General features: G+C 34.2%; 1 pseudogene; it reads left to right on the top strand.

Moving 5' to 3' along the window:
• The first annotated feature begins 3478 nt into the window (after nucleotides 1-3478).
• On the top strand, nucleotides 3479-12746 carry LOC149528444 (uncharacterized; annotated as a pseudogene).
• Nucleotides 12747-13230: the final 484 nt, after the last annotated feature.

Genomic DNA, 13230 nt, shown 5'->3' with positions numbered 1-13230 from the left:
ATTATTGGGCAAATTGTGAAAATGAATTTGAAGTTAGAAAAAGGGATTGGATGAGATTTATAGTACAACAAATTATTGATTACAAAATGGGATGGGATGTGATAGGCATAATAGAGGACGGGTTAGACTTGATTGATCCTTACTTCTTTGAGCGGATACGATTACTAGAATTTCCATATATCAATTGGTCACTACCAGAACTGAAAGACCTCGAGGAAAGGACTTTCTATGTGATTCAACAAACTGAGACTTGGTTAAAGAATAAAGTCAAAGAAGCCACTACTAATAAGTCAACAGGAAGAGGAAGGGTAAATAATAATAATATTTCTCAAGAAGGAACATCAATTTCAGCCATTCCATCTTCTATTCCTACATCCTCGGGCTCTTTACATAGCACACAAGGGGGAGATGATGGTGAAGATCCAGATAAATGAGTTGACCTAGTTTCAACACATGAAATCAATGTGGTCACCAGGAAGAAGAGATCAAAACCCAAGGAGAATACCTTAAAGCCAATTCAACAAATGATTGATGAAGCTCCTAAGATGAATACTTTACCATCATTTGTAGATGAGATGATTCAATCCATAGAATCTACTACACATGCATTGTCTCCTGAAAGCACAGAAGCAATCCAAGAGGAGCCAGTTGTAGAAAATGTGCATAACTTGAACTTATCATCTATAGTCTTACAAGTTCCTTCAGTAATTAGCCCATCTATTAGTATTTCAACATCTTGGTTATAGCAAAGTTTAGAGAGAAAGAACAAAAGGATGATTCAATTGGAAGTGCCCAATCTAGATGTTGTAGCTGACTTAATGCACAGAAGTACAAATATAAAGAAGACTAAAATGGATTCTAGACTAGCAGTGAACCCTACTTCAGGTAATTTATCTGTTGAAATTGCACAACCAGTCATAGAGAATGACATAAATGATACAAATAAATCTGATTTTAGCATCACTAAAGTAGATCTAGGCTAGACTACCCATGAAGGGAAAGAACACAATTTTCAAGTGTCAGCTGCTATCCTAATAGAACAATCAAGGAGAGATAAGCAAGTTAAGAATCAACTCAAGTGTCAAGTTTGAGCTCTGTCTTCATGCATCAGATTGATGGTTGGTGACTCCTTTCTCGATCCTAGTTCATCCACAGAAAGTATAGAAGATCTGAAGAAGATGTTTGATGATGAAACCATTCAAAACATAGGAGAGTGCCAAACTTATGGTAAGATGGTGAAAGTGTGGGTAAAAAGCATGAAAGAATAGGCATCAAGCTTATTTCAAGATTTTCAAGGTACATTTACCAAAGCGGATCATATAAAACAAAGCATTCAAAAAGAAATAACAACTCTTAAAGAACAACAAACATTCTGGAGAGAAATTGATGCCAATTTAGTAGAGCTTAAAGGCATGGACAGCAATATAGTCAAATCACTAAAGTTAATCAGCACTGGAGAAGAAGAGAAAATTGATATATGGCTGGAAAACATCTGATGGAAGAATGATAGTATGAATGAACAATTGAGTGAAGGAGAACAATTCTTAAACTCATGCGAGTCACTAAAAATGAAGGTCTTGGGGGATATACCGATGATCGTAGAAGGTATTCCTATTAGAGAACATACTCAAAATCTAGACATATCTTCCATTTTGGAATACATAGAGACAAAAATAAGCACCGAACTTGGCAGTAAAAAAATTTTAGATGCTAGTGTTATGACAAGATTCAACAGTCTCTTAGTAGCATTGAACTCTTATACTCAAAACTTGCCAGGTTGTGTCATAGAATTGGATGAAGTTAGAAAGAGACATGAGCTATGTAAGCTAAAGATGCAAAGTCTAATCATCATTAAGAACAAAACTTTGGCTCAAGTCATCAAATCATTCAGAGCGTACAAGGCAAATTTGACTCAGTTGTTGGCAGCACCTACAGATCAAGGAACGAGTTGAGGGAATTAAAAGTTAGAAGTATTTATGTCTAAATTTGTATTAGAATTTCATTGATGTATTTCGTAAAAAGATCAACTTTAGAATTAACTCTAGTTTTGATTTTTCTAACTATAGTTAAGCTTCAAGGGTTAGAATTGGTTATGAACCATCTTCAAGTAGTCCAAACTCTAACTTTTTGGGTAGTTATGAACCCAAAAAGTTGGTTGTTCTAGATTGGCTATAAATTCCTGAATCTTAATGTAATAAGGGACTTTTTGGACTTAGATACAGGGAAGACTTATGCTCTGATAACAAAGCAATTTTTGGAAAGTGTGTACAATTTTTTTTTTTTGTGTAATCAGTTATTTCTTTCTTTCTTGGTGCAAGAAATAAAAGGAAGTACATTTGGCATTCTCTCTCCAAGGAATCTGAATTGTTAAAGTGTTGATTCATCTATGATTACTTTCATGGTATGGTGTGAGTATTTGTGGATGGTTGAATTGGCATTGTGTTGGTGAAAGTTTTCAAGCGTAGTCCTTGATTGCTCTCATTAATAGTTTACATCATCTTTATGAAAATGTTGAAGGTGTGTGGTGCATTCACTATCAATGGTTTTCCTTTCTATTTTCTAAGTTCTTCTTATCTTTATTGAAAAATCCAAAATTTCATCTTACGAGGGAGCTACCCCTCTAAATGTAGAGGAAGGCCAAATATCAAGGGCCTATCCAACTATTGTGAACGATTTTCCACACACACTCCGTTGGGAAAATTCTACTATGACAAATCTGTTTACCAACAATCAGAAATAGGAGAGGGTAAAATCCTTCTTTTGGTGTCTCTTCAGATAATTAAACATAGAAAATACTTTTCCAAAACCGCAACATTCTACAAAAAATACTACCTTTTGCATTAAAAATGGAGGATTTTCACACAACATTATTATGTAAAGAACAATCCTTGCGCTCCAAATAGAACTCAAGGAGAAGACATCCTATCAAACTAAACATTTCACAAAGAAGGAATATTTAATAGGACATTTTAGACATGAAATCTATGCATGTATGAAAACTGTTTGAATATAAATAAGACACATTGAAGGGAAGTAGATAGCCACATTGACAATTTATTTCTTTTAAAGTTTTTGGCTAGAAAAATTAAAAGGGGCTAGAAAAATAGAAACCACCAATCAGGAAAAAGAAGAATTTTTTTAAAAATAAATTTAATAGATAACACAACTAAGACCATAGTATAAAATTAAGATCCCAATTTCCAAACCATGGATTAATTGTGAAACAAGCATTTGAAAACTATAGTCTCCTGCCTAATGGCAAGGACTAATAATTCCCCATATTTTGTTTATTTTTACTTAGATGGTAGGGAGACATGGTTTAACCTACATACAATGATCACATAACAACAAAAAATTGTAAAGCATGACTTCATGCCATTACAACTAGAATAATCAACCACCACCTTAATATAATAATAATAATAAATCATCTGAATATTAGTTTTACTGCAAAATAATTTAAATATATAGCTATTGTATGGAAAATCTCGCTCATCTTAAATATCTATGGTTGCATAATAAGAGCTTGAGAGGAGTGATCCCCACCAGGATTTGTTAGCTTGGGAATCTTAGCTATTTAGATGTAAGTTAAAACCAATTAACTAGAGTATTGCCACCATGTTCTAAAAATCTTCGCTTTATTAAGTTTTTGGGTCTTTCCATCAAAAAACTCAATGATACCCTTAAGCTTAGTGGGCTTTCCTCCCTTGAACAACTGTATGCTCATAATTTTCATCTCATAAGCACATCACTTCTTCACATCTAGCATTTCCCTCTTCTATAAAGATTCTCTGGCTCTCTTCCATTACCATTTCAAATACCTTGCTTCAAAACCATGCCCAATTAATGTTTTTGGTTCTTTCGTATTGTGTGGTTAAAATAATCCCAAGTTAGTTTCCCCAATTCTAGTTAGGAGGAATAGATATAAGCTCATGCAGTATTGGAGATCAATTTCTCGAGTGGCTTTTCACTCAGTATTCATTGCAGAGATTGACATCAACTGATGATAATCTTGTTGGAGAAATACCATCCTAGTTATGGGAGAACAATCCCCAGTTGTATTTGTTCAATCTTTCAAGGAACCATTTTTATGGCAGCCTTGAAATCCCAATTAGATTAGCTCCTTGGATTATACTATTTGATGTATCTAGGAATGATTTAAGTGGGAAAATGCCATCTAAATGGCCTCCATATCTATAGCTCTCGATGGTCAATGATATCTCCCTAATTGGCCATATTCTTCTAAGCTTTCGTAAATTAACTCACCTTGAAAAGCTAGATCTCTCAAAAAACAATCAAAGTGGAAACATTCCTTCATGCTTTTTTAACTATAAGGTTATTCAATTGTTAAATTTAGGGAATAACAATTTGGAAGGGGACATACCCCAGGGGCTATGCTCCTCCTCTTTAATTGTTAGAAACAATAGTTTAAATGGACCCTTCCCTCCATCAATCACCAATTGTAACAGATTACAAATACTTATTAATGGGCACAAAAAATTTGGTGGAGATATTCCACGGTCAATTGGAACCATTTCATCCCTTGAAGTCTTGTTGATGAAGGGAAATTTTTTTAACAGTAGCATTCCTCTAGAGATTGTACAACTGAAGTAGCCCTAGATCTTAGATCTTTCATCTAACTATTTATCAGGTTCTATTCGACGTAGCATCTCATCTTGATAGGCAATGGAAGTACCATGAGAAGAAGGCCATGTGTTATCTATTCTATTGAAATATTTGCGTACAATTGTGGAAAATGAACACTAAAGGTCATATTCTATGGGCGTTGGCTAATCTTTAGACAAAATGCACCAAAGACAAAAACAAGTCAAACATGATTCTTTTTCATATTCATGAAAATAAAGTAAAATTTTCTCAAAAATTCTGTTGTTTTCGATCACAAAATATCTATATCATGAAGATCAAATGCTGATAATTTCAAAAAAATGCATTGTGTGTTTTTTTTTTAATTTAGTCAATGGTGCAATTTGTTAGGAGGATAGCTACGTCTTACTCTAAGCTTAGTCCTTTTGAGATTTTTATGTCTAAGGTTTGGTCTCATGATGAGTAATAGATGATTGTAAAAGACTTAAATTTTCACTATCCATATATTCTTTCCACACTCACTAGCATAGATCTCTCTAACAATCGACTGAATGGAGATGTTCCTTATGATTTTGGAAATTTGAAGGGGTTGAGGTTTCTCAATTTGTTAATGAACAATCTAAGTGGAGCTATTTCATCCAATTTTGGGGAAATGAGTCAATTAGAATCACTAGACCTTTCTTCAAAATGGATTTAACAGAAGAATTCCTCTAGAATTTCAATCTCTAGCTTCCATGGAATGCTTAAATTTGTCCAACAACAATATGTCAAGTAGTATACCACAAGGAGGATAGATGATCACATTTGTGTGAAAAATAAATCACAAACTATTAAAATTTTGCTCAACACAAAGCAATGCCGAGTGATAGACTTGCTTGACACAAGAGGGTGCCAAGTGATAGGAGGATGGTTCTAAGTAAGCTTAGCATATGAAGGAGTCAAGTTACTTGGCACTTATGGCAACTCAGCACAATGTATGCCAAGTGTGCTCGACAACAAGAGATGCCAAGTGAGTTCAGCAATAGAGAATGTTGATTGATTTTGATCACCTTTGCAAGGCGATGCTTGGCAATAGAGTATGCTGAGTGAGCTTGGCACTAATAATAGAGATAGAACCCAGTCAAAGAGTAGACCAAGTGGGCAATATAAAGGATTTCTATTAAAATATAGAGAGGCAAAGGATGAAAAATTCAACTATGAACTTATCAAATGCAAAATACTATGTAATGATGAATAGAAGAAGGGAACAACATAGTTCAATATGCTTGCTTTCTTTCTATTCAAATAAGATTAAACTATTAAAAAATTTGGGAGCATTTGGATTCAATCGGAAAACTCTAAAAATATTCAAATTGATAAAACTTTAAACTTTAAACTTATAGCTCTAATGGTTGCATACAACAATGCCTAGAGCAATCACTACTTCACAAGTCAAATCAATAAAAACTTACAAAATGACAAAAGATTCAACACGTGCAACTGCAAATATGAAACTAAAACCCTTTTTTCTTCTAATCTTTGACTTGATTTGCTGATTAATTTACTTGTCCACTTTGTGCTCCTACACTTTCTTCTCTACTCTCTCTTCAACTCTTCTACTAATTGAATGAATCAGATTCATTCCTTTTGTCTCTTCGAAAAAATGTTTTCCCTCTCATTTCAAATTCAAACTCACCTAATCACATTCAATATTTCTAACCATTGTGTAGGTCATCAAGGTGGTAGGTGGGCATTTGGCTCTAGGGGCAACGACCTATGCATTAAATATTTCAACACCCCCCCCCCCCCTCCCCCCCCCCTTTGTCCCAAGCCAAACAAAACAAGGATCACTCCTAATCCAAATCAACTACAACAAGACATTCTCTTAGGTGCCAAAAAGTTCCAATGCCTAAACGCTTAGTGAATATGTCTGCTAGCTACCTGCTTATACTTGCAAAATTTCATCTTGATATCCCCATTCTCCATTAGCTCTCTGATGAAGTGATATCTTATCTCTATATGCTTTCTTCTTCCATGGAAGATTGGATTCCTAGATAGTGCAATCGGGGAGATGTTGTCACAAAAGATTGTGGTTCTATCCTCTTGCCTTTCATTCAAATCTATCAAGATCCTTCTTAACCAAATACCTTGGCATTTTGTTTCATTCATTACTATGTTTCATCCTCTATTGTAGGTTGAGAAACAATTGGTTGCTTCTTAGATGCCCATGAAATTGTGCCTAGTCCCATCTAGAATATGTATCCAGAAGTGCTTTTCCTATCATCTAAACTTCTAGCCCAATCACTATCCATGTAACCAACCAACTTAAAATCATTTTTTGCAGTATACAAAATCTCAAATCCCTTGGTACCATTCACATACCTTAGGATCCTCTTTCCTACTTGCCAATGTGAATTTTTTGGTGTTTCCGTAAATTTGGAAATCAAACTTACTAAATTCATTATCTTTGGCTGAGTTGTAGTCAAATATGTAACAAAATTCTAACCATACTCTTGTATAGTGTTGGATTCACACTTTTGTTGCAATCTTCCTTGCTCAATTTTAGACCTACTATTGTTCGTGTTGGGGTTTCTTTGCTATTCTTCATTTTGAATGTCAATCTCTCCATGATCTACCTTGCATATTTTTCTTGAGAGATAAAGATGCCATCATGTATTTGTTTTACTTCTATAACTAGAAAGTACTTCAAGAGACCTAGGTCTATCATTCCAAATTCATTCTGCATGGCCTCCTTGAACTCACCAATTAGAAAATTGTCATTTCTAGTGAAGATCAAGTCATCAACATACAAGACAACAATTAACACATTACCATTTTTTGCCTTGATGTACAATGTGGGCTCACCATCACTTTTGCTAAAGCCATGGCTCATCAAATATTAGTCAATCTTGTTGTACCATGCCCGCTTGAGTCCATATAGAGATCTCTTCAATCTATACACTTTGTGTTCTTCATCTACAACTTCATAACCAGGTGGCTACTCCAAATAAACTTCTTCCTTCAATACACCATTCAAGATGGTGGACTTCATATCCATTTGATATACCTTCCATTTGTGTTGGATTGCAATTGCTATGATAGCATGCATGGTCTCCATTCTTGTAACTGGGGCATATGTCTCATCATAATCTCTGTCATATTGTTTCTTATACCCCTAGACCATTAATCGTGCCTTATGCCTAACTATTTTTCCTTCAGCATTGCACTTAGTCTTGTAAACCCATTTCACTCCAATTACTTGTTTCTTGGGAGGAAAAGTAGTTAACTCCCATGTCTCATTTCTTTCAATAGCATCTATTTCCTCATTCATGGCATTACACCATTTCTCTTTATTCAAAGATTCCTCAAAATAAATTAGATCACTATGAGAAAATAATGCAAAATTTGTGCTCTCATCATAATCTTCATCATACCTTTCATCTTGGTATATATCCCTTATACTCTTGGTCTTTCTTAGAAATAGGGAGGCAAGAGTGGGATTGGAATTCTCAGTATTGTTGTTGTTACTATTTTGCATACTAGCTTGGGTTGTCTTGATGTGCTTGTAGTTGTTGCTCGGTATGTTAAGGGTTGCTTCCCTTTTTGCCTTTGTCTACAATCCATGTTAGCTGGTCCATCTTCTTGCTGATCACCAATGACATTTTCTTCCTCTTCAATATAGGCACTTTACTTGCAGTTCTTGAGGATTCATCTAACGAGCCATCCCATGACTAATTTTTAAGAAATTCCACATCTCTTAAAATGATGATCTTCTTGGTGGTTGGATCATTTAGCCTATAACCCTTTGATTCTGAGTTGTACCCTGTGAAGATGCACTTCACACATTTGTTATCTAGCTTTTTCCTTTGTTCCTTAGACACATGTGAATATCCTACACATCCAAACACTCTCATGTGTTCAACTATCCATCTGTTCCTTGACCATGTCTTAAGAGGTATCTTGTCACAAATTGATTTTGTAGGACACTTATTAATCAAATATACTTTTGTTTCTACAACTTCTCCCCAATATTTAGTTGGGAGTCCCTTTGCTTTCATCATGCTTTCAGCCATTTCAACAATGGTCCCATTCTTTCTCTCAGCCACTCAATTTTGCTACAAAGTATAACTGGCAGTAAGCTCTTCTATTATGCCATTTTGCATGAAAAAATTTACAAACATATTGTAGGTATACTACCCTCCTCTATCTGATCTAAGGACCTTAACATAGTGTCTACATTCCTTTTCAGCAAGGGCTTTAAATTCAACAAATTTATCAAATGCGTCAAATTTTTTCTTCAAAAACTACACTCAATCCTATGACTAAAATCATCTATGATTATCTTAAAATAAGTACTCCTGCCAATAGAAGTAGTTTGCATAGGGCCTTCCAAAGTAGAACACACCAATTCTAATGGTGCTCTAGCCCTTCTAGAATTTTCAGAATTAAAGGGAAGCTTATGTTGCTTACTCAAAATCCAAGCCTCACACTTGTCATAAGAATCTACTATGCTTGGCAAACCATCTACCATTCTTTTCTTGGACAAAAAATTTTAACTAGAAAAGCCAAGATATCCAAACTTGAGATGCCAAATCTTGGAGGGGTCTTAAATCATACTCCTAAGAGTTGATTGCTAATGTACTACTATACATGCATGCTTGGGAGGTGTATCACTGACTTGAGAAGAGAAACATGTCTCTATCCTCAAGGGGAACATCCAGTTCTTTGTCATTTGGACTGCTGCAAGTAATCTATTACTCCCATCCTTCTCATGAATGGCACACTTTTCATTCTCCATCAGCATCTTATATCCATTTTCAATGAGTTGCCCAACACTCATCAAGTTGTGCTTCATATCGGGGATAAAATACACATTCTTTATCTCCTTCTCACCTTGCTTGGTGTAGACCATAATAGATCCTTTGCCCACTATGGGAATGGTTCCATTGTTTCCCATCTTAATCTCAAACTTAAAATTCTTATAAATAAAAGAAAATAAACTTTCATTACCACTCATGTGGTTGCTACAACTGTTGTCTAGGTATCGTACCTCAGGGCTGCCTTCTTCAACAATGTTACACATGATGAAGGCTATGGGATTAATTACATTTCCCATGTTCACATTAGCCACATTAGCATTCTTCTTTGATTGATCACCCTACTTCTTCCAACATTCACTAGCATAATGCCCATACTTATGACAATAGTAGCATTAAACATTGCTCCTATTAAAGTTGTAATTCTTCTTACCTTCTCTAGACCTATTTTAAGAGGTGCTTTCCCACTCTTGGTTGCTTGCTCATCCTGAGCTTTCTACACTAGCATTCCTTTGATCAATCCTTCTGTGACCTCTACTTCTTCAGCCTCTACCAGATTCATTTCTTCCTCTTCCCTTATCTCTTGAATTATCTTAAGCCTTGAAAGACTACTCTTAGGAAGTTGTTGCTAATCTGTTTATCCAGTGCTCATGGGTTTAAAGAGTTCCCATCAAATAATCCATGGTCAATGTGGTATGGTCCTTTGCCTCTTCAATTGTCATAACAAGATTGTCATATTTCTAAGGTAAACTTCTCAGTATCTTTTCCACAATCCTCTACTCTACATAATCTTCTCCATTTGATTTGAGTTGGTTTATCAAAGTGGAGATTTGTGAGCTAAAATCTACAATAGGTTCATTATCCCTCATCTAAAGGTTCTCAAACTCCCTTTTGATCATTTGTAGCTTTACTACTCTAACCTTATCAATCCCCTTGAAATTTGTCTAAAAGATATCCCATCTTTCTTTGCATAATTTGCTGCTACAATCTTGGGAAAATTTGTCTCTGTCATTGTTGTCTTAATTAGACTTAAAGCCTTTGCATCCTTTCTCCTTGCCTCTTTCAACTGAGTCTTCTATGGGTTTGTGAGGGTAGCATATAGTTCTAGGATGATAACATCATTGAATCCATTGATCACAAACTCCCACAAATCATTTACAACCATTACAATTTTCATATTATTTGCCCATGTATCATAATTTTGTCCATTAAAGGATGGTGATTTCTGCCATATCTTTCCTACATCTCCTACCATGTCAAATATTCTAGAAAAAAAATGCCCTAACTCACTGTGGATGTGGGACCTCAAAGCTCTGAAACCATGTGAAAAATAAATCACAAACTATTAAAAAAAAATTCAGGACAAAGCAATGCCGAGTGACAGACATGCTTGGCACAAGAGGGTGCCAAGTGACAGAAGGGCAATGTTGAGTAAGCTCGGCACATGAAGGAGCCAAGTGACTCAAAACTTAGGGCAACTCAGCACAATGTATGTTGAGTGTGCTTAGCAGCAAGGGATGCTGAGTGAGCTCAGAAATAGAGAATGTCGAGTGAGCTTGGTCAACTTTGCAAGGTGATGCTCAACACTAACAACAAAGATAGAACCTAGTCAAAGGCTAGACTGAGTGGGTAGTATAAAGGATTTTCATTAAAATGTAGAGAGCCAAAGCATGAAGATTTCAACTATGAACTTCTCAAATGGGTAAAAGCACATATCTGTGTCACCGTTTGTGATATAAAAACCTATTTTGGTCAAATCTCATTTCTCTATCAAAACTCTCTTTTTTTTCAAAAACTAAAAATACCCTTTTATAGATCTCAGATTCAATATCATCATTATATAAATTTTTGAGTGTTTTGATTAGTTATAATATGTTATAATCTCAAAATATTATAAGTCGATATTTCAACATTTCAAAAGATGCTCTCTCAAAAAATGGAAAAAAATAGTAAATCATATTAAAAAAATAAAAAAATTATATTTATCACTAGAGGAGAGAACCCTCTTCACAAATATGTAAATTTTTTTCAAGAAGGTATAGATTTGATAGGGAAGTTTTGACGGGAGGAAAAAACTGTTGGATTCTAATAAGGTCAAACTTGAGTACTTATAACAAATAAAATATACATAAAAAATAATTATTTCTTTTTTTGTTCACTAGCTATACATGTCATCTATAAAATATTTTCAAATCAGAACAAAAAAAGATGATTTGCACATACTTGTTTGACGGGAACTACATCCTATATTTTTTACAGTTAAAAAAGGGACTTCAAAATAAAATAAATTCTTAGTCAAAAAATTTATAAAAATTATATGCATAAAATTCATACATTTCTACACATTTCATCAGTTTACATCATCTTCATATTTTAAACACAAATACTATTTTTTTTGTCATTAATGTTGAATTGTCACATTCTGATATCACGTTTCTTTATAAAAGGTGACATAGGTTTGTGCTTTTACCCAAATGCAAAATACTATGCAATGATGAATAGAAGAAGGGAACAACATAGTTTATTATGCTTGCTTGCTTGCTTTCTATTCAAACTAGGAAAAACTATTACAAAATATGGGAGCATTCGAATTCAACCAAAAAACCCTAAAAATCTTCAAACCGATAAAACTTTAAGCTTTAAACTTATAGCTCTAATGGCTACATACAACAATGCCTGGAGAAATCACTATTTCATAGGTCGAATCAATAAAAACTTATAGAATGACAAAAGATCCAACATGTGCAACTACAAATATGAAACTAAAACCCTTCTATCTTCTAATCTCTAACTTGATCTACTGATCAATTTCCTTCTCTACTCTATACTTCTACACTTCTCTGCTATGCTCTCTCTTGAACTCTTCTACTGATCGAATGAATCAGATTCATTCCTTTTGTCTCTTGGAAAAAATGTTTTCCCTCTCATTTCAAATTCAAACTCACCTTACCACATTCAATTCTTTTGATTTTTGTGTAGGCCATCGGGGTGGTAGGTGGGCATTTGGCTCCAGGGGCAACCACCTACGCATTAAATATTTCAACAATTTGATAACACATCATATTCTAAGAATCCGTATTTGGAAGGATGGCCACTTTCAAAGAATTGTTCTTGTCCAAATTTTACTACTCCACATCCTTCTACAATAGATATTCAAGATACAAATGAAGATTATGTAGAGAAGATGACTTGGTTTGAGATGGGACTGGGATTGTCACATGTATTAGGTTTTTTCAATGTATTCTTATTACTTGTGGTGAAAACAAATAGAGGAAGGGATACTTCAAGTAGGTTGATAAGATTCTAAGGCTTTTGTTTCCCTACATCCATAACAAGAGATTATGAAGTATTTTTAACAAATAGATTGAGCAAAACTATGTCCATGGAGTGTCGGTGTCCTACTTTACGGTGCTCTAGATGAGTGTCATAATCTTGAGCTTTTCCAAATTCATTATAGTTTGTATTATCTAAAGTCTACTTTTAATGTTATATGTGTAAATATATAAATAAAATTAAGTTATTTTGTTAGATTGTAGTTTTGTGTTAGTTTTGTTAATGCTTTATTGTATTTTCCGTAGGCAATATACTATTGTATTCACTTCTTCCAATTTATAGAGTAGTTGCATTATTTTTCACCAATCATTAGAAAGTATTTTTCATTTTGTAATTTTTTGATTTTTATTTATTAATTTTCTATATGTTAAAATTTATTTATCTCAAATATTATTGGCTCTATTAATTTTGTGTTATAGGAGGCATTGTCTTAGAGGCTACTCCATATTTCATTTTTCCCAACTAAACTTTGGCTAATAATTTATTAATATCAATA

The sequence above is a fragment of the Cupressus sempervirens genome, chromosome 11, assembly GCF_028749045.1.
Source record: "Cupressus sempervirens isolate cs-2001-9-10 chromosome 11, ASM2874904v1, whole genome shotgun sequence".
NCBI classification, from domain to species: domain Eukaryota; kingdom Viridiplantae; phylum Streptophyta; class Pinopsida; order Cupressales; family Cupressaceae; genus Cupressus; species Cupressus sempervirens.
This window is presented reverse-complemented; position numbering and strand designations above follow the sequence as displayed.